Source organism: Cryptomeria japonica, chromosome 8 (genome assembly GCF_030272615.1).
Source record: "Cryptomeria japonica chromosome 8, Sugi_1.0, whole genome shotgun sequence".
NCBI lineage: Eukaryota > Viridiplantae > Streptophyta > Pinopsida > Cupressales > Cupressaceae > Cryptomeria > Cryptomeria japonica.
This window is the reverse complement of record NC_081412.1, coordinates 37271465-37284346: the sequence shown is the minus strand read 5'-3', so window position 1 is coordinate 37284346 and position 12882 is coordinate 37271465.

The window sequence follows — 12882 nt, the reverse complement described above, 5'->3', positions numbered from 1 at the left end:
TGTGGTTGTGTTATATCCTGGGTCCAATTGTTTTGGTTAGAAGGGGAATGGATTTGTCCATTTCTCCATTGATGCATCTCACCACAATTTGGGTGAGACTCATTCTATTATGAATAACTTTAACATTACTAGGAAGGTTTTTGATGAGGCAATGGACCATGCTTTATTTGCATGAGGAATGCTCTCATTGGGTAGTTGTTAAGCTACTATCCAAGTATTGATACTAATTGAAGTTGGGCTCTAAAAAAGATTGTGTGGTTCTAGTCAAGTTTAGGTGGTTGTCATGACACGTGGATTCTTCCTCTTTTTCTTCCAATCATTGGTGATTGCAAAGAGGCCTCTGATTCCTTGGTAAATGTGCATTTTTTCAAAAAAAAATGGTTTACCAAATCTAATGTTTCCAAGGGGGGCCATGGTTTGGTCTCTATATGAGTTAGACTCCTAGGGCCTTTCGAGTTTTGGCATGAAGAGGTCTTTCATGGTAGTAGAAATTCTTTTGGTCAGTTATTATCTACAAACAATATCACAAATTCTTTGAAACAAATGCCCTTCGATAGATTTTGTGTTTATGTTGGAACTTATAAGGAGCTACCAAATGTTATAAAACTTTGCTCGAAATATGTTGCTTGGGAACAAAAAATCCATTGAGCCTGTGCAAATTTTCATGCATTTCCAGAAAGAAAGGCACTTATCCCATTCTTGCTAATAATTCCTCCCAAGGTCTTAAGGAGCATTAACAATTCCAAAATAATGGCAAAATAATTCCTCCTATGATTGAGAACAAGAAGAATAAAAGAAAGGTTTCAAATATTTTGGAGGTGAATCCTATGAGGAAGGCAAAGGGATCTACACTAAAGGATAAGAGATGTTAGATATTGTAAGTACCAATTGGTTGAACTTGGTTCCTCTTCAAAAAAAGATAGCTTGGTCCATGTGAGCTAGCCTTCAACTCCTTGTCAAAATTCCTTGGCAAGGTTCAACTTTAAACCTCCTTGATCATGCTTGAACTACTCCTTTGTTGTGGCCTAAACTAGTTTTTTCAATGTTATTTTTGAGTTTTTTCTCCTGCGGTAGTCGCATTTCTTGATGTAAAATGTTTTGGGGCCCTTTCAAAACCCTCTTTCAATTCATATATACTCCAAAACAATTATCAAAGTAATTTTTTTAACTTCATCATAAATGTATATGTATATGTTTCTTCAAGCATTAAACTTTAACAACAGATTTTAAATAGGCTTCTCTCAAAGGGGTAATTCAATCGCACCTCTTTGATTTAACTTTGAATGGTAACAAGGGCACAATCACCCATAAGCTGAGTCGAAGTTAATTTATATAGTCACTCAAACAAGGTTTCATGGTAACTTTGGATTCAATATAAATTAAAAAGATGCTAGTTTTCTTAAATCAATTTAATGTTATACTAAGGGTGTTAATAATACATTAACCCAACATACATCATCTTGTCATAAACTCACATGTAATTAATAGTATGTGTAGACAACAAAAAATGACCATTGTCATTTCCTAGCTATTTTTTTATAATTGATTGAATATACCGTAATTATTCAATTCATTATCCAATTTTCATCCCCTTAATTAATATACTATTCATTCACTATACATCATTATTCGTTTGCATCCCATTTCTAGCCTAAATCACTTTTACATATTTATTCTAATGCCCACCTTTATTTATTTACCTCAATTTCACCATCTTCATCCAAAAAATGAAATAGATACTCTATTTATTAATTGTCTATTTTATTTGCTTTTCATTAAGTGGGTTAAAATCCATTAACCCCTTAAGCACATTTGAAATCCTAATTATACTCCTCAAATCTTCAACGCACTCCAAGGTGTATAAAAGAATGGGTCCTTGGTACACAAGGTATGGGCCTTTGTACATGTTACATGGTCTTGGTATGATCTCACATGGGTCAAATGGCACACTTATCTCTAAGTGTACACCAAAGTATCTCTTCCATCTTATCCACCCAATCTTCTTAAGGAGAATCTCCACCCTTAATTTTCTCCACAATCCCTCTCTCTCCATCTCCTCCAAACAAAGGAGAACATTTCTCCTCCTCTCATCTTCCAATTGATGTCAACCATTATGAGCCATTGATCTTATCCTTTAATCCTAACCATTCAATTAAGTAGCTAAAAATCTATAAATTGGATGTCATCCTAACTCAAGTAATTAACATCTTCAAATGTTACCTTATGTTGTTGGTAAAATAAATTCACACATCAACGTCCTTGATCACAACCACTATACTATGATACAACAAGGGTTAATTTGTTGAGATCTTTTATGTTTTCATCATGTATTGTTAAATCTTATGTTTAATCATAGTGTTGCTTGTATTTTGGGTAGAAAAAGTAAATATTAGTTTATCTTATTTTTGCATTCTCAAAATTTTATGTAGATATTCTTGGTGACTCCACTATGAACCTATGTCCCTTTTCTAATTTGACAACTATTTTTTGCCTTCAAGCTTCAATTTGGCATGTGTTTATAGTTAACCATATGCATTTCTTATTTTACCATTGTGATTTAAAAGATTTAACTTTAATAAAAGGAAAGCTAAGCTCCTTTGAGATAAAATTTCACTAACTACACTCAGATAAACCAATAGTTTTAAGTTCATTCAAAACTATATTGATAACTTAAACAAAAATAATAATATAAATAGCTAACCAAAACACTAAAAGGAAAAAAAATGGTGAAGAAATATGATAATAGAAAAATAAATAAAACTTTTTATCAACAAAAATGAAACATGCAAATTAAACAGTCACTTTTTGGATGTTAATGGCTCTCCCGCCCTGATGATTTTGAATGGTCAAGTTGTACCCTCTATGTTAAAAGCTCAAGTCGCTTCCTGCAGGCATGTTGTCGTTTTTCCTGGGGCCATGCCTTCTGGTGTTGGGTGGTTCGGGTCTCCCCCCTCTCCCTCACGTGGGTGTCGTTGTGGATGCCACTAGTGCTATTATATCTTCAGTGGGTGTGTTGGGTGCCTACCCCGTGGGTACCCTACCTGTGGGTGTTGGTGTTGTGGATGTTCAGGCTGGTGATGTTGCTCTTGCCTTCGTTGTTGTTGATGGTGACCCTATTGTGGGTGCTAAGGTCCCTCCTAGACCTTCTTTTGTTGGTAGACACAACTTTGCTCGTGTGGCCAAATCTATTGCTCATCCTCCCAAAGATATTCATCCTCTTCCTTGTGCTAAGACCTCCTTGGTGGTGATTTTTGGACAGGATATTGTGGACAATGCTGATTTCTACGAAAGTTGTGCATGGGTGTGCAGATTTGTTAGATTTTGGCCTTCTCTCCCCGACCTCCATCGTTGGGCGACTCCTAGAAACCTTTGGTTGATCATAGCATTGAGTTGTTTCCTCATGCTAAAGGCTTTTTCATTGCTTCCTTTTATTCCTCTCATAATCATGACTTGTTGGGCAAGTTGTGGACTTGCGGAGTTCACTACCTCTTTGTCAAGCCATGGACTTCTTTTAACCCTCTTGCTAAACCACTCAATGTGTGACCGATATGGGTTCACCTTCCTAATCTTCCCCTTCAATACTGGGAGCATTCTTGTTATGAGGCCATTGGTAACTCTAGAGGCCGATTCCTAAAGGTTGATGATGCAACGCCTTCCATGGGTCATTCCACCTTTGCCCACCTTTTTATCAATATTGGCATCTCTTTGCCTCTCCCTAGGGATGTGGTTCTTATGGTTGGAGATAGGCCACAGACTCAATCATTGGATTATGACGGCCTCCTCTTTCGCTACCGAAGATGCTTGTCGACGGGTCACTTAGCTTCAGATTCTTCTCTTTGATGTCACAGAGATGCTGCTACTTGGTGGAAGGATGCCACTATTGACTTTTAATGCTTCAAATTCGGATTTTGTTGACTCCTCTCAGGAGGATGATGTCTCCTCCCAAGATGAGGCTCCTCTTACTACTGTTGAAGCCTTTGTTGACCCTCTAGTTAATACAATTGTGGCCTTCTTTATCCCTCAGGCTCCCACACCTGTTGCTCCTGATCTGCAACTTCGATCTCCTCCTGGTGAATCTACTCCTAATGTTGTTCTGCAACAATACTTTGTTGTTGTCCCGCAACAACAGCCTGCTACTATTGCTAACAAAAACTCTACAGGGTCCTCCTCGCTTATTCCTTTTGTTGATGTTCTTAATGATAGTATTGCCTAGACTTTTGTTTGCCACAACCAAAAGGGGAAGTCTTCCCCTCTCCCCAAAATCCCTCGTCGTCAAGTTTTGTGTGTTTCTCCCCATTCTTGACTTGGGTTTTGGGTTGTTGCAGGTCTCACAAGTTTTTCATAGTGCCTTGTTGTCCTTGTCTTTTCCAACCTTGTTTGCTTTGGGTTTGCACCCTTGTTTTTTTGTCTACCTTTTTTGCTACCTACAAGTTGTTTTATAACGCATCAGCACCCTTGTTTTGCTGTTTTCTTAATCAAAAACATAAAAATTACTAGAGAATTTGGAATTTGAAGGAAGAAATGAAAAATACCCAAAAAGAATGAGATCCTAACTTTGAAATTCAACTAACCTACAAGATCAAAAATGAAAAATACACTAGCAAATATTGTGTAAGTGAATTAAATAACGAGATTTAAATGAACAATAGAAATAAATTTGTAAATAAAAAACATTTGCTAACCTTTATGTGGTTGAGTGCTCTTAAGAAACCTACAGCTAAAAGGGAAAATGAAAAATGGTTTGGGCTATTTGGGGATTTGCCTCAATCAAATCCTCGTTTTGGTACTTTAGCTCCACAACAACCAAGATAGTTTAAAAAGAATAATATGTGCATGCTCCTATCCCAAGTGTGTTTGGGAATGGTCAAAGTTGTAAATGTGCAATAGTATAAACTAAAATAATGTAAGAGAATTGTAAGAGAGATTGAGAGTAATGTGTATAAGCTTCCAAGAGAGATCTTTCTCCAAAATCAAAGATAGATTTTGAAAACGAGAACACTGAAAGAGGTTGATGAGTTGTTTAAAATTGTTTCAATCCATTTTCACTGACCTAAGGTGATAGTAGAAAAAAAAAAATTGAAACCAAACTTCAAACAATAAATTATCATAGGATGCTAGCATGATGCATGAATGTCCACATGAAGTGCTAGTGTCCAAACAATTTATACTAAAAAATGATGACGGACTAGACAAGTATAGGTCCGTGACACAAAAAAGTAACTATGGGAAAGGAGGCCTTAGCACCTTGAGATGGAAAAGATAATGGAAGGGTTGAAATGATCCCAAAAAAATTGAGGGAATGGACACCAAAGTGAACATAAAACATAGGTGAAATTGTAAGAGTGTCACTACAAACATATGTTTCTATCTTTGTGTGGTCACTTTGTTTAGGGTTTGGGGGGCCTAATCACTTGGTTTTGAAAGGAAACGAATTCTTAATGGTCTATATGTCACCCTAACCTTCGTTTAGGAACCTAAACTTGATTTTTGCAAGTTTTTGTTTTTCTTTTGGCCATGTTCATGTCTCAATGGAACTTTTATTATCGAATCATATGAGTTACTTGTGACATGTGTTTCAATCTTTGTTAAGCCACTCTTTTAAAGTTTTGGAGGTATAATCACTTGTTTTCATAGGAAGATTTAAGTCTAAATGTTTATGCATCGTCCTAACCTCCTTTTCTCCACTTTAAAACTTAATTTTTGCAAGCTTTCATCACATTTTTTTTCTCACATTTCAATGGTTCTCCAATATGTTGCAATATATGTGTTAAGTGGTAGTTTTGTAAATTCTTTTTCCAACCATTTTTAACACATTTTTAATCTCTGTTTTTTGGTAAATAACCCTAGTTTAAGGTGTCCTAATTTTTATCCTAACAATACCTAAGCTATTTTGTAGATTTGATTTTTTTTGGGCAGGTTTAAGATCATTGTTGGGCTTTTTCACAAAGTGGTAGTTATGCAACATATTGAGGTGGTTATGTAGCACCTTCATGTGCATGTGTTACATCTTAAGGTGTATAAATTTCAAACAACGGTAAAAATCTTTGTATTTCAATATATTTGCTTATGTGATAAAATTTCATAATTTTCTTAGCATCTAGTCTTGTCTAAGTCCTTGCACTAATCATTTCTTATGTTGCCTTACATCCTAACACTATTTTGTGCAAGTAATCGCTTGTCTAAGACAAAAATATTGAACTACTAATTCTCTTGTTTGTAGCAATCGATTGTCAAGGAAAATTAGTTTATCTTAATCTAGACACACCTTAATTTCTAAAGCCAAATTAACATTTTATTTGAAGCCTACCTAAGTGTATGCTCTCTTTCACACCCTACGGCAATTTTAAAGATCAAAATTTCAAGTTGGTCTCTTTTTTCTTTTTATCATTTTTTTTCAAGGAATTCAATCATGTATGCTCTCCTTTTGCACTTTGTGAGGTCTTGGATGACCAAAACTGATTGGATCATCCTTTTATGGGGCCTTCCTAGGGGATGGCCTCAACTTTAGACATTTACTATTTTGCATTGAGCATTTAATGTTTGTATCGAGGGTAGTTTTCATACTTCATCGCACCTTGCATATATAATCAAGGTGCTTTTACATTATAACATGGAACCTCCCGCTCCCCTGCAACAGCTCTCCCGCTTCTCAAAGTTTGAACGAAGCTACTACTACAGGTGTCAGGATTGGTGTGTGGGCATCTTCTCTATTGGTTTTCGTCTCTACTCACATGCCCTCGTTTGTAGATTTCCCCCCCTCCCAGGCATGGGGGATGTTGGCGACCTTCCCACACCCTCCTTCTATGTGTCGGTTCTCCCTGGCTTGGTTATGGATGATGTCTCTCTTGGTGCAACTTTGGTTGGCTCGGACCTTCCCCCTCCTCTCGTGGGATCTGGGGCGGGGGAGGTCTTCCCTTTGCTAAGGGCACTGTTGCTTCTTCGGCTCTTGCTTTTGCTGGCAAAGGGTGGATGCTCCCAGACCTCCTCCTCTTTCTGGTGGAAGAATTTATGCTCGTGCAGCTAGGACTACTACTATTAAGGGGGTTCGTCCCCTTCCCTATGCCAAATCTTGCCCTGTGGTGGTTTGTGGCCAGGATGTTGTGGACAATATTGACTTCTATCAGAGTAATGCTTTGGTGTGCAGATTTTTTGGGCTCTAGCTCTCTCTTCCAGACCTCCATCGTTGGGTGAGTGACTCTTGGAAACCCCTGATTGCCCACAACATTGAGCTCTTTTCTTATGGGAAGGGTTTTTTCATTGCATCCTTTAGTTCTTCCTTGGATAGAAACTTGGTTTTGGACAAGTTGTGGGCTTGGGGAGATCACTCTCTATCTATCAAGCCCTGGACAACCTCTTTTAATCCCCTTTACTGAATCATTGTTAGTGCGTCCAATATGGGTCCACCTTCCTAATCTCCCTCTCCATTTTTGGGAACTCTCCTGCTACGAGGCCATTGGCAACTCCATTGGTCGTTTCTTGAAGGTGGATGAGGCCATATCTTCTATGGGGCACTCTACCTTTGCTCGTTGTTTAGTCGACATCGGCATCTCCTCGCCTCTCCCCAAGGATGTTGTTCTTATGGTTGGGGATAGGCCTTGGTCTCAGCCACTGGATTATGAGGGTCTACCCTTCTGTTGCCGAAAATTCTTCTCAACGAAGCATCTTTATTCAGACTGTTCTATTCCGCACCATAGGGGTGTTGCTACTTGGTGGAAAGATGCCACTATTCAACATTTGACCGTCAATGCATTGGATTCTACTTGTTCCTCTCATGATGATGATGTTTCGTCCTGTGATGAAGAGCCTCTCACTGTTGTTGAACCTTCTACCGATCCTCTCACTGTTGTTCAACAGCCTTGTTCTACTACTGTTGAGCCTGCTTCTAGTGCTGCTCTGCTTCGACGGCTTATTTTTGTACCCCTACAACAATTTGTCGTTGTTTCTCAACATTATGTTGTGGTTCTACTACAACACTCTGTAGCTACTTTTGATCACAACTCTGCAGAATCACTTCCACTTGATCTCTCTCTTGGTCCTAATGAATGTATCGCCTGGACTTTGGTTCGTCGTAGGTGGAAGGGGAGGTCCTCCCCCATTGTCCTAACCTCTCCCTCTCAAGGCTTGGGTGTCTCTTCCCCTCCTTAAGTTGGGTCTAGTTTTTTTTTTTTTTTGATCTGACATTGTTGTGAGGGGGCTTGCTCCCTTGGTTAGTTTTGTCTTTTTGATAGTCTCTGACTATGTTAAGGGTTGGCGCCCTAGTTAACACTGCTTTTTTATCAAAAACATATCTCGTTATAATTTTTTATATCAATTGATCATTTCTCAATATTCATCCAATCTCTTGTTGTAACACTCTCTTGTGTGTTGGATCTTTTTCCATCATCAGCGAAGCGGAAGAGGTAGGGTATGTTTTCCTCTTTCCGGGTTTCTTTTTTGGTTTTGCTTCTTGTTTGTTTTTCGTTTGCCTTGTTGTTTTTGTTTGTTTTTTTCGGTTTTCTCTCCGGAGGGCAATTAGATTTTGAAGTCCGATTGCATCCCTTGTTCCAGAGGACAATCAGACTTCAAAACCTGATTGCCCTCTGGAGCCCTCTTTCATACCAGACTTTAAAGTCCGGTGTACAGTTGAAGATTAGTCCCTCCGCATATCGGATTTTAAAGTCCGATATGCGGGATCTTAACCTCTGCATATCGGACTTTAAAATCCGATATGCAGAGGGGAGTCTGTCGGCATATCGGGTTTTAAAACCCAACATGCCGACCAGTTGTCCTTCCCGTTGTAAGCACATCGGACTTTAAAGTCCGATGTGCCTTTAATCTTTTCTAGATTGCACATTGGACTTTAAAGTCCGATGTGCTTGTTTTGAGTTTTTCCCTGCACACCGGACTTTAAAGTCTGATGTGCTGATGTTTTCCCCAAGTCTGCACATCGGACTTTAAAGTCCGGTGTGCTGGTTGTTTTTTCCAAATGACACATCGGACTTTAAAGTCCGATGTGCTGTTAACATGTCCCAAGTTTGCACACCGGACTTTAAAGTCCGATGTGCAAATTTTTGTTTGTAAAGAAGCAGGTCGGACTTTTTTCCCCGACCTGCTGTTTTTGGCAGTTTTACTTCTAAACCTGTTTTGAGTCCCGTTTTTCGATTCGTTTGAGAAAAACTGATTTTGATTATGATGAATAGATAATCATCAGTGTTGAATGCATTCATTGTGCACAAATGTCAAATCTCTCTCACAACAAGCCCGAGTCTTCCTCAGGACAACCGTCTCCAAGTAAAGCATCATCAAAAAAAATGAAATACAAGTACGACAGGTACTTGAATATGTACCCAGAGAGTTCAGTAGACTAAAATATTAAGGAGATCAGGGACACCGAAATTGGGCATGTTAACATACAAGAATTTGTTGACCGGGTCCAAAAGGCTCCTGCATGACTAACCAGTTTAATCAAATCTGAGCTGCATAAGTATGCATCTTTCCCAGTTGCGGCTCACGATCCTGAATTTGTACTGGCAGTGGCTGATCACTTTGATCCAAGCACAAGGCAAGTAAAATATGATGATCAGAATGTCATCATGACCCTAGACAATTGTAGCGTCCTAAAATTGCGACACTTGCAATTTCGACTGCATTTCGGTCTTCACGATGGCGACACAACACGGAACCTGAATGGAGACCCTGAAACTTGCTCACGACACCAAAAACTGCATTTTCTTGCACCCTGGCCTGATCCTCCTTTGCACCCTGCTGTCCCGGGAGGTGGGACCAGAGCACCCAACGCCCTGGTCCTTCAGGACCAGGGCGCCCAGCGCCCTGGTCCCTGGCCCTATTTTGGGCCCGGTCTCCTATGGGACTTCGGGCCTTTTTGTTTGCAAATTGGAAAATAACATTTCCTGGTCGGCCTAAGGTCGGGAAAATCAGTCTTTTAACCCTAATTGGCAAGTATATAAACTACTTTTCCTCTCTCATTTGAGGAGGATGGAAAAAGTGGGAAACGATATTCAAACATTCAAGCATTCAAGCATTCAAGCATTCCTTCAAGCAATTGATCATTCTAAGTCTCCATTCAAGGCTAAGTGTTGCATTCAAGACAAGGATTCAACCATTGAAGAGGAGATCACTTACAACACATTACATGCTACAACATACAACATACAACAAACAACAACATCTATACCTTCGCATATAAGGATACAAACATCCTTACAACAAGGTATTAGTACTTGTTTTACATTACATTTACAGCATTTCTCATTTCTTGGTTAATTCCAAAACCGGGGTTTGACCTAAGGGCAAACCCCCAATCGTCAACCCCCCAATCGTCTTCGCTTTTCTGTGTGTAGGTTGCAGGTACGCGGCTGAAATTGAAGATCTGGAATCCTTGTGCAGAGACAAACAGATCCCCCTTCGTTTCGCGGATTTTTCGGAGGACCGTGTGCACGTCGGGCGCCATCGTCCCGTCAAATTTTGCTCAAATTTGCAGGACAGCGCCGTATCGACATTTTACAGCTAATTCCAGGTCCGCAGCTTCATCCTATATCCCTATCTCAGTTTATAAGCGAATCTTTCTCACTTTCTATGCATTCCTAGCTTAATCTTTCTATCTACATTTCTTTACAAAAGAGGGTATCCTTGCTATCACAACCCTTGAAACTCATATAGAATCCAATCTTGCATTGCGTGGGATTGGATCTTGTGGGTTTCAACCCCTCTTTTGAATGTAAAGTCCCTCCTAAGTGAAAACCATCAACCCTAGTGACTCTCCCTTCTCTCTCCTCGGAGTTGGGGAGGGGAGAACGACTAGGGTTCGATTTTTCCGCTTTACAACAATATATTTTTCAATAGTGTCTTCAAAGGCTCATCAACTGAAGAAGTAGCTGATATTTCTCAAGAGAGTGCTCAAGAGTACTACGAGAAACATGAGGATAAATGCAAAAAGGTGATCAATAATGTTTATCTCTCTGTTGCAAGAACTTCCCTCACCTCACGATGGCCTAAATCCTTCCACAGGAGTGATTTTAACGAAGAATATAATGACATGGTTACTATGTTATCCAGAGTGAGAGGATTAAAAGACTCTCATTATTTCCAAAGCTGGATGACTTACTACATGAATATAATCCAAAAGGGAGCTGCAAGAATTGATTGGGGAGAACATATCAGTGATGCGCTTTGCGCCCAATTGAAAGAGGTCAAGGTAACACTGAAGTTTTATATGACCTCATACCTAGTTTACGCAGCTGCTTCAATGAGGCAATATCCAGGCTTGTCAACCAAGGGTGACAGAAGAGTAGTGCCCGTTTGGGAGTACTATGACCAGCTAACTATCAAAAATCAAGGTAATCATTACAGGAGGGTTAATGACGCCTTCTTTGTTGTATGGAAGTGCATTTTTTATAAAGGCCTGTAGAAGAGAAGAATATCAGAGGCCGCTTACAGCAGGGTGTCTCATTTTGGGAGTGTATTTCTACAATTTCCCACATTCACCTATATCCGAATTGGATGCTTCTCAGGTGAGCCCTTCATCCTTCCAAGATTCCCTTCAGACAAAATTGTCCTTATGGAGTTGTGCAGACAACTAATTAGTGTGCATGAGAAACAATCACAAGCACATAAGACTGGGTTGAAATTCGTATAGTCAATTGGCAGGTATTTCGTGCTAACCAATCCCAAGGCCAAAAATATGGAGGAGGAAATGCAGTGGAATACCATGAGAAGATTCAAGGCCCAGACCGATTTTGATTTTCAAGGTATAAAGAGAAAACTCAAAAGGACATACACTCATGTTTATAGGTTTGAGGATGTTTGGGCGGATTGTCAAAATGAGGAGGATATAAGAAAGATGGATTTCAGCCTCCTTACTCTAGAACAAATTGAAAATCTGGATCTAGCTAAGATCCCAATGACTATGGAAGACACAGATGACATAGTGGACCCTGTTTATTATTAGAAGAAGATTGTTGACTCCCCACTTACACTTGTGCAATGGTCAAAGAAGGAAAGAAAGTCCATTACGCAAAGGATCTCTCCCATCTTAGCAAACACCAATGCTTGGTTGCTAAAAAAGAATCTCAGGATGAAACAGCTTCCCACTAGTTCAGGAGATGATGACAACAGTGATGGTCCATTGGGCAAGACGAGGACAGCTGAAACAAGAACCAAGAGCAGGGCAGACTCACAAGCACTATCCTCAGCTCCTGTGGTACAATTGAAGGGTAAAGGACCCAAAATTAAATTTACAGTTAAAGGGGCAAAGAAGGGTGAATCATCATCAGCATCACAGGAAGCAGTGGTGAAGGAGCTAGAAAGGGCAAGGAGGTCGAAGAAGGTGAAATTCCTCAACAAGAGGAAGTACAAGCAGAAGAAGTACCACATTCAGTTGAAGTAGATACCTCGACCACTTCACAAGTGGTCATTCACTCTGTTGAATCTGATTCTGATGAAGAGGAGCAAGATTTTCAAGAAGATGGAGACCTAAGTATGGGTATGACTCAATCAGAGACTATTGGTCAGTTTTTCACAATAACCAACTTCTCTAATTTAGATGACATCCCTTCATCTACTTTTGAATCCACCATGATGGATTTTAATTTGCAAGATGCACTTGCAGAACAAGTTTCAATAGATTTACCCGTTAATACTACCACCACCACAACAATTCCCCCATTGGTAAGTGTTGAAGTTACATTCACGGAACCCTCAACTCTTCCATCTATAACTGAAAAGGTAGCAGCAGCAAATGTTCCACTAGATGCCTCAATATCAGCACCCTCGGTAACACTCACAACTGCTCCAAGTTCCAGTCAACCTACTTCTAAAGCCTCAACTCCAAGTCAGCAAGGAGCTACTACCCCATCAGCCAATCCAGAACTTCCCCCTTGGATG